The sequence below is a fragment of the Mustela nigripes genome, chromosome 12 (assembly GCF_022355385.1).
Source record: "Mustela nigripes isolate SB6536 chromosome 12, MUSNIG.SB6536, whole genome shotgun sequence".
Lineage (NCBI taxonomy): Eukaryota > Metazoa > Chordata > Mammalia > Carnivora > Mustelidae > Mustela > Mustela nigripes.
Genome location: NC_081568.1, coordinates 157,453,958 through 157,463,695, shown reverse-complemented (window position 1 = coordinate 157,463,695; position 9,738 = coordinate 157,453,958). Strand labels below are relative to the sequence as shown.

The 9,738-nt window shown below is 39.3% G+C and overlaps 1 pseudogene; it reads right to left on the bottom strand.

Moving 5' to 3' along the window:
* Nucleotides 1–1,945: 1,945 nt before the first annotated feature.
* Nucleotides 1,946–2,736, bottom strand: LOC132028097 (olfactory receptor 2T33-like; annotated as a pseudogene).
* Nucleotides 2,737–9,738: the final 7,002 nt, after the last annotated feature.

The window sequence follows — 9,738 nt, the reverse complement described above, 5'->3', positions numbered from 1 at the left end:
ACCTGAACGTGACCTATTCATCTATCTAATCATCTATTCCTGACCTATCCCATAATGTCTACCCAAGGTCCTCTTCTCTCACCTTATTAAACTTAATCAATTTCACAACACCCAAGACAGAACACTGTTGATGAATTATTTCACATTTAACATACTGGGCTCGCTGGCTCCCCAGACTATGCAAAAATCCCTCCTCATTGGTGCCTAGCAATTGCTGAGAATATCAAAGTGTCTCCGTCAGTGTCATTTCAGTCAGAGTCACTGAGAGTCATTGGTGTATGCCCAAATCCAAGAATTTGCTCCAAAACAACTGAGAGTTTGCAGAGGGAAGTGGAATAAATAGTTTGGGAGGCCCAAGGAAAAGCAGGGAGGACACCTGCCACCTTGGAGTCCTGTGTTGTGCAGCTTATGGAGGGGAAAATATCCACACTTTAATGGATGATATGTGCTGCCATGTCCCCAGAGCACAGCTGGGGAGGGAAGTTAAGGGAATACAAAGAAATTGTGTGAAGTGGAATGGGATTACTGAGACAGACAGGAATTCCTCAGGGTACAGCAGAAAAATCCAGGTGTCAGAGAGAGAAAGAAAATGTCTATTTCAGGTTATTTAAATAAAGTGAGATGAAGTATTTGTTAAGAAAAAGTTTTGCATTTCTGAACCCTTTCCCACTATACCCTCTGTTCCTAGCCTATTTTATCTCCATCTTTAGGGCCTCAGAGCACATTGTCTGTTAAAGGAACTGTGTATGGCCTGACTTTTACATTAGATATCAGCTTTAGTGAAGGCCATTAGGCTGACCTCACTTGCTGCATCACTGAGCCTTCAGAGTGTTTGTAGAGTCAATGAATGAATTTACTTATCCCACACACAGCCTACTGCAGAGAGATACATAAATCATGGATTTGTTTTATCTAAGAGATTATGCTATTTTTATTTTTGATAGGTTCATAAGTCAACTAAATGATAACCTAATAAACTAATTATGACAGTAAATGTACCAAAGCATTCAGTTAATTTACTGGCCTTACACATAATTATTATAACAGTTATGCATTAGTGGGTATTTTTGAATATTACACAAGACTTTAAGCATCTAAAATTGATGTAACATCTTGTAGTAGTTAATTATTTATCATTGAAGATCTGTGTGGTTCCCACAATATTAAACAACATTCCCAGGTTATCTGGCTTAACTGAGGGTTCAAGTCTTGAAGTTCTGGTGTCAGAATTCACATTCTAATGTAAAGACAATTTTCCCCAGAAATTTTTATTTACTTAATCCAACATAGGGACCTCTCATTGGAAACACCTTATTCTTTAGGAAGGGAAAGGATGGTTCAGTCATATAGGTTTGTGTGTTGTGTGTGTGTGAGAAGTGTTGTGAGTGCCCAGCCCTACTTTCACAACTGTCCTCTCCTAACTGAAAGCTGTTTAAAAGCAGATAATTCAGATCTGCGTGATGGGTAACCATGGATTTTGCTCAAACATACCAGTTTACATCTTTCAAAAAGTGAGAACACTGAATGTACATCAGACTTATGGGAATCATTCAAATGAGAATATGAAAGTGAAATGTTAAGCAAAATTCCCAACATAATTAAGAATGAAAGGCATTTTATGTTTATTCTTATTTTTGTAACTTGTATCTTTTGATGTTAAACTATTTTTACTCCATCTCAATGAAGGTTTAAATAATTCACTTTATGTTTTTTAATGTGACTATATTAATACAATATTTAGTGAAATTAGCCTTGGTTCAAAGCACGACCATGTTTAGAGGAACAGACAAAGTTTAAAATGCAATTAATTGTGGAGCTCAATTAGAAATTCTATAGTGTGACATTCAGGGTTGAGATAAATTCAACAGAAGTATAGTAGAAATTCAACAAGAAGTAGATCTTCTTGTTTGTTTTTTTTTTGTTTTAATTTTATTTTATTTGTTCACTAAAAGAGTCCCACCACAGAGAGATATGAAGAGCAGGTGGCAAATGTCTTCTTGTGAGCTTCTTTAGAATGCATCTGGATAACTTCAGCTAAGATGAAACTATAGGAAATCAGGATGAGAGAAAATAGGACCAGGAGCATTAATACACAGCAGCTGTACATCACATACTCAAAAGCAAATATGTCAGCACAAGCCAAATGCATCAGAGTAGGGGCCTTACAGAAGAAATGATTTATCTCATGTGCATCACAAAATGGGAAGCTCAGGGTAGCAGTGGCCTCCATGAGCCCACCAGCTGCCCCCAGGGACCAAGAACCCATATCATTCTCAGGCATAATTTCCAGTTCATGAGAATGGGGTATCTCAGTGGGTGGCAAACAGCCACATAGTGGTCATAGGACATGACTGCTAAGAGGAAGCACTCACCCCCTCCCAAAGTGAGGAAGAAGAAGATCTGTAACCCACAGCCAGCAAGGGAGATGGATTTCTTACCTGTCATGTAGTTAGCTGCCATTTTGGGCACAATGGTAAAGACCAGCATCATGTCCATGAGGTAGAGTTAGCTCAGTAGGAAGTACATGGGTGTGTGGAGCCGAATATCCTGTTGAATCAGGAAAATCATGAGTGTATTGCCCATGAGGGAGGTGAAGGGAATTGTCAGAACCATAATAAAGAGAAATAGATGGGATTTTGTGTAGTTGAAGAGTCCTAGAAGAATGAAATCTGAGGTGGTATTCCAGATGTTCATGATTTCAAAGTGGAGTGACACTGTAAATGAATAAATAGATGACAGTTTTTATCATTTGCCATGGTCTATTTAAATTACATTTTTATTGATAAGCACATGCTTGATAATGATAAAATATTTTTCAAATTTTTCATCTGCCATTTAAAATAGACTTGGACATAAAATTAGTGTCAACTTTTTCCAAATTATTCTCACTTTCAAAATTCAAAATAAGTACCCCACATTTATTATTGATTCATTAGGATAATAAATATTTTGATCTATTGCAAGGATATGATGTGTGTCTTTATGCCACATGACACCAATGTAAGTGAACAAGAGGACACTATTCAAATAATTTGTAATTTTTGTTAGTGTCTTGTCTTGTATTGTATCATGCATAGTTAAAGTTCTTAGAAGCTGAGTTACATCAATGTGTTTAACTATATAAAAATTAGGTCCTTGATATATATACATATACAAACAAAGCAAAATTTATTTTAAACTGATGTACTATATTTTGACTTACTGAATTTGAATTAAAAATATCAAAATCAGATCATCTTTCTTCATATCATTTATGTCAGGAAGGCATTGATTTTCTAAAGAAGACATATTTTCAAGTCTAGGAGCTAAAATACTGAGCCTGGATGGACAGGGATGATGGTAGAGAAGTATGAGACCCTGTTTCAACTGGTCCCCTGAATTTATCTGGATATCCACCAAACCATTCTGAACAGCCACAAAACCAGCCCAATATGAAAGAATATATAATCTGTATCTCTAACAACAGAATAGTGGCTACTTTTTGCATGGTAAGATGCACAGAGTCATGAATCTGTGGGGATATATTGGAAGATAGACAGAAAAGGGTGGGGTTTCAGATAAGCTGGTTCTTGCAAAGTGATATAACACCAGAGCATGAAAGTCTCCTATGTTGGGTACCAGGCAAAATCTTGCAGAGCCATAGCACCTGGGAAAGTGCCCTAGAGCAGTGCTCAGACAGAATTCAGGAGTTTCCTTTATGCTTGGGAGCCCATGGCTGTTCATGGTTTTAGAATTACAAAGGGTAGGGATATGCCAGGGTCCCTAGGACAATCTCGGAGAAAGTCACTGTGGGCATGCATTGCAGAAGGCTGCAGTTTTCAATGGTGCATACAGAAACAGAGGCTTTTTGCCCTGGAGAATTTAGTGAAGAGAGCAGACTGTGATTTCTTTGCTGTGGGACAGAGGTTTGGGTGTGACCATTTTTGCTTTGACCATTAGAAGTGGCAGGGAAAGCTGGTAAAGAACAAAAACTCAAAAGACAAGTTTTGATGGAGCTCATCCCCCGAACAGGGGACAGAGCAATTCTGCCCAAGCAGGATTTCCTGAGAAATAGTGCCACAGGCTTCTCCCCCAGAACAAAGGCTGAAAGAACAAGAGGCTGACAACGACATGGACCCCATAATGCTTTAAAATCCCAACCCAATGTAAATTTTATATGGAGCTCTAGGCATTGTGTCATTCTTTCTCTTATGCTTCTTCTAGTTTTTTTTTTTCCCTTTCCTTTTGTCATTTCAACTAGATGTTTAGTATATAAACTTATATTTCACAGTAGCTTATTAACTTGTACTTTTACACACCTCTGTCTTTTCAGATATATGTTTTATTGTAGCCTTTTCCCCCACTCAATATTACCTTTATATATACAAGTTTTATTTTCCCTGTAATTTTGGGAAAAAGTATTCTCTAACAAACAGACCAAAATACACACAGGAAAAACTGAAATGCCCTATGAACTAGATGCCCATAAGACAGACTCAGAGAGATCAATGATACCTTGAAACATTCCAATGTCTGAATTACTGAGATCCTTGAAAGGGTAAAGAGATAGAGGATTAGAAGGTATATTTGAACAAATCATAGCGGAGAACTTGCCTAATATAGGAAAGGAAACAAGCATTCATGTCCAAGAAGCAGAGAGGACCCCTCCTAAGATCAATAAAAATGGACAAACACATGGGATATAATAGTAAAACTTGCAAATCTTAGGGACAAGGTAGCTATCCTGAAAGCACCAAGGATTAAGAGGTTTATTACATGCAGAGAAAGGAAAATAAGAATAACATCAGACCTGTCAACAGAGACCTGGCACTAAATGAGAACATGTAGCCAAGTATACTTTATCTACCAAGGCTATCATTCAGAACAGATGGAAAAACAAGGAGCTTCCAGGGCCAGCAGAAACTGAAAGAATGTCTGTCAACAAGCCAGCCTAGCCAAAAATATTAAGGGGGATTCTATAAAAGAAGACTAATATAGATCAGAATTTTACAGAGGCAATCTATAGAAACAGGGACATTATAGACAATATGATGGCAATAAATCAGTATCTTCCAATAGTTATTCTCAACATGAATGGCCTAAATGCTCCTGTGAAATGGCACTGGGTTTCAGATTGGGTAAAAAGACAGTGCCCATCTATATGCTGTCTACAAAAGACTCATTTTGAACCTATGACCACCTCCAGGTTGAAAGTGAGGGGCTGGAGAATGATGTATCATAGTAGTGGCCCTCTAAAAGTTTGAGTAGAAATTCTCATATCAGACAAGTTAGATTTTAAACAAAATACTGTAGTAACAGATGTAGAGATAGACACTATCATACTTAAGGTGTCTATCCAAAAAGAAAATCTAATAATTTTAAATATCTATGCCCCCAGATTGGGAGAAGTCAACTAAATAAACTATTAATGAAAATAAAGAATCATATTCATAATAATACACTGATAGAAGGAGACCTCAACACTCCTCGATCAGCAATGGACAGATCATCTAAGAATAACATCAATGAAGAAAACAAGAGCTATAAATGACACATTGGACCAGATGGACTTTGTAGATATATAGAGAACATTCCACCCTAAAACAACAAAATACTTATTCTTCTCACTTGCACACAGCACTTCCTCAAGAATACACAATATACTGGGTCACAAGGCAGGTCTTAGCCAACACCAAAGGACTGAGATTATCTCTTGCATGTTATCAAATCACAATGCTTTGAAACTGGCCTAATAACAAGAAAAAAATTCGAAGGAATTCAAACACTTGGATTTTAAGAGCATCCTGCTAAAGAATGATTGGGTCAACCAGGAAATTAAAGAACAATTTAAACAATTAATGGAAACTAATGAGAATGAAAACACATTGGTCCAAAACATATGGGAATACTCAAAGATGGTAAGAAGGAAAACATAGCCATCCAAGCCTCTCTGAAAAAAATAGAAAAAAAAAATCCCAAATGAGCAAGCTAAACTTATACCTAAATAATTTGGAGAAAGAACAGCAAAGAAAACCTAAACCAAGCAGGAGAAATGAAATAAAAGACTAGAACAGAGATCAATGAAATAGAAACCAGAAAAACAGTAGAACAGATCAACAAAACTAGAAGCTGGTTCGTTGAAAGAATTAATAAGATGGATAAGCCACTGGCTAAACTTATTCAAAAGAAAAGAGAAAAGACCCAATTTAATAAAATTGTAAATAAAATAGGAGAGATCATGACTAACACCAAGGAGATAGAAACAATTATTAGAAATAATTACCTCAAAAAAAAAAATCCACCAACTGTATACCAATAAATTAAGCAACCTGGAAGAAATGGATGCCTTTCTGGCAACTTAAAAACTACCTAGTCTGAAAATCTTAAAAAAAAAAAATCTAAAAAAAGGGACGCCTGGGTGGCTCAGTTGGTTAAGCAGCTGCCTTCGGCTCAGGTCATGATCCTAGCATCCTGGGATCGAGTCCCACATTGGGCTCCTTGCTCAGCAGGGAGCCTGCTTCTCCCTCTGCCTCTGCCTGCCATTATGTCTGCCTGTGCTCGCTCTCTCCCCCCCCCTCTGATAAATAAATAAAATCTTAAAAAAAAATCTAAAAAAAAAAAAACTACCTAGTCTGAAAGAGGAAAAAATAAAAAATCTGAATAGACCAATAACCAATAATGAAATTGAATCAGTAATCCAAAACCGCCCAAAAAAACAAGAGTTCAGGGCCAGATAGCTTCATAATGGTATTATACCAAGAATTTAAAAAATTTAAAGAAGAAATCATACCCATTGTACTGTAGTTACTTAAAAAAATAGCAACAGATGGACAATTTCAAAATTCACTTTAGGAGTCAAGCATCACCCTGGCCCCAAAACCAAGCAAAGATCTAACAAAAATTAAAATTACAGAGCCATATTCCTGAAGAACATGGATGGCAAAATGCTCAAAATATCCCACAGTACAATAGGATCCAGCAGTACTTTAAAAGGATTATACATCGCTGCCAAGTGGGATTTATTCCTGGGATGCAAGGGTGGCTCAACATTCACAAATTGATGTAATAGAACACAGTAATGAAACAAAAGACAAGAACCATATGATCCTCTCAATTGGTGCAGAAAAGACATTTGAAAAAATAAAGCATGCTTTTCTTATTAAAACTCTTCAGGGGGGGACAAGATGGCGGGGGAGTAGGAGGAGGCACCTTTTCAGCCAGTACCCCAAGGTGAGCTGATTACCTATGAAAGAACTCTGATCAACCATGAAATCGGCCTGAGATCAGAATTATACACGTCTGGATCTCTATAGGGGCAGAAGACACCAGTGGGCAGGTAAAGCAGAATGGGAAAGGAAGGACTGATATCTGAAGATAAACAAAAGGGGGAGGGAGCCACCAGAGGCGACCTGTTGGAAAGTAATACCCCAATACGAGCGAAAGTGCCCTGCGTCTGGGGACCAGCATTACATGGAGACTGGTTGAAAGCACTCCAAAAGAGCAAAGGATCGCGGGGGGAAATTGTGGTAATTGGGGCGGCTAGGCACAGGGGTTTAAGTCCCTGGTCCCAGGACAGCCTCCCGGGCGCTGAGGCAGAGAGAATGCAGTGGAGAAACCAGCTCTTGGTCCCTAAGCCGCCAGCGCGCCCAAGAATGCGTGGATTCTAGCTCCTGTGAGGGGATGGGAGCCACGCCAGTCTGCAGAACGCGCGAGCCCTACTACAAAGCTTGAGATACCTGAGCACGTCCCTCATGCTCCCCTGAGTTACAAAGGCCCGGCTGGCGCTCTTTGAGCTGCCATTGTTTCAAAGCCTAAGCCGCGCACCCCAAACTCTTCCCTGACAGAGGTGGGCAAAAGCCCAGCCTGGTGCTTACGGACCAGCGCCCAGTTCTCAGTGCCCAAGACGCGCGCCTGACCCATAGCCGCCTCTGAAAGAGGTGCGCACAAGCACAAGCTGAGGACTCCCAGCAAGGGCCAGTGGCAAAATCTCAAAGTGCGATCGCTGCTAGGAACCTATCTGGCTGTCGGGAGCTCCCAGACAGCTGCCATTGCCTTGGCTTTGGGTACAAGCAAAAGATCCTGCGCCCCCAGGGTCTGCAACTTGGAACCTGCTCTTCCAGCGGCCAAGGGGGAACTTATTTCAGCTCTGCACCCAGACTGAGGCTTCTCTCTTAGAGGGAGGGAGATCAGGGTGCGGTTTGTTTTCCTCTAAAACTACAAAAACCATCAAGGGCAGTCAAGGTGAGAGAAGAAAAAGGGAACAAGCATAAAAACCGCCAGAGAACAAAGCCTGAAAAAAACTAGTTTCCTCAGAGTCCACCGCCTTGAGGGGGGCCAGAGGACATAACTCCGGAAACATCATTGACTGAGAACCCACGTGGCAGGCGCCTCCCCCAGAAAACAAACCAAGAAAAAAAAAAAAAGAGAGAGAGAAAAAAAAAAGGACTACAAGAGAACAACCACTACTTCATAGGAAAACTTGTATTGTTCACTCGTTCCCCCTATTCGGTTCATTTTTTTTTTTTTTTTTTTTTGGACACACAGGTAATTTTTTTAACCGATTTACCATCACACCGAGTTTTACAGTACATCAAATTCCATAATACCTTTCTAACCTGAACTATTTGATACATACACCTATGTTTTTCATTTGCATTTTTATTTTTTGAATTCCTTTTTTGTAATTTTAGTTTAGTTTAGTAGATTCCTTTTTAGTTTTATCCTCTAATATTCATATAGAGTTAAACTTCAAAGTAATCCCCTTTCCCGAATCATATTCCCCTATAGGTAAACCAATTTTTTTTTTAAATTTTTATTTTTTATAAACATATATTTTTATCCCCAGGGGTACAGGAATGTGAATCACCAGGTTTACACACTTCACAGCACTCACCAAAGCACATAATCTCCCCAATGTCCATAATCTCACCCCCTTCTCCCAAACCCCCTCCCCCCAGCAATCATCAGTTTGTTTTGTGAGATTAAGAGTCACTTATGGTTTGTCTCCCTCCCAATCCCATCTTGTTTCATTGATTCTTCTCCTACCCACTTAAGCCCCCATGTTGCATCACCACTTCCTCATATCAGGGAGATCATATGATAGTTGTCTTTCTCTGCTTGACTTATTTCGCTAAGCATGATATGCTCTAGTTCCATCCATGTTGTCGCAAATGGCAAGATTTCATTTCTTTTGATGGCTGCATAGTATTCCATTGTGTATATATACCACATCTTCTTGATCCATTCATCTGTTGATGGACATCTAGGTTCTTTACATAGTTTCGCTATTGTGGACATTGCTGCTATAAACATTCGGGTGCATGTGCCCCTTTGGTTCACTACGTTTGTATCTTTAGGGTAAATACCCAATAGTGCAATTGCTGGGTCATACGGCAGCTCTATTTTCAACATTTTGAGGAACCTCCATGCTGTTTTCCAGAGTGGCTGCACCAGCTTGCATTCCCACCAACAGTGTAGGAGGGTTCCCCTTTCTCCGATCCTTGCCAGCATCTGTCATTTCCTGACTTGTTGATTTTAGCCTTTCTGACTGGTGTGAGGTGATATCTCATTGTGGTTTTGATTTGTATTTCCCTGATGCCGAGTGATATGGAGCACTTTTTCATGTGTCTGTTGGCCATCTGGATGTTTTCTTTGCAGAAATGTCTGTTCATGTCCTCTGCCCATTTCTTGATTGGATTATTTGTTCTTTGGGTGTTGAGTTTACTAAGTTCCTTAGGATTCTGGACACTAGTCCTTTAT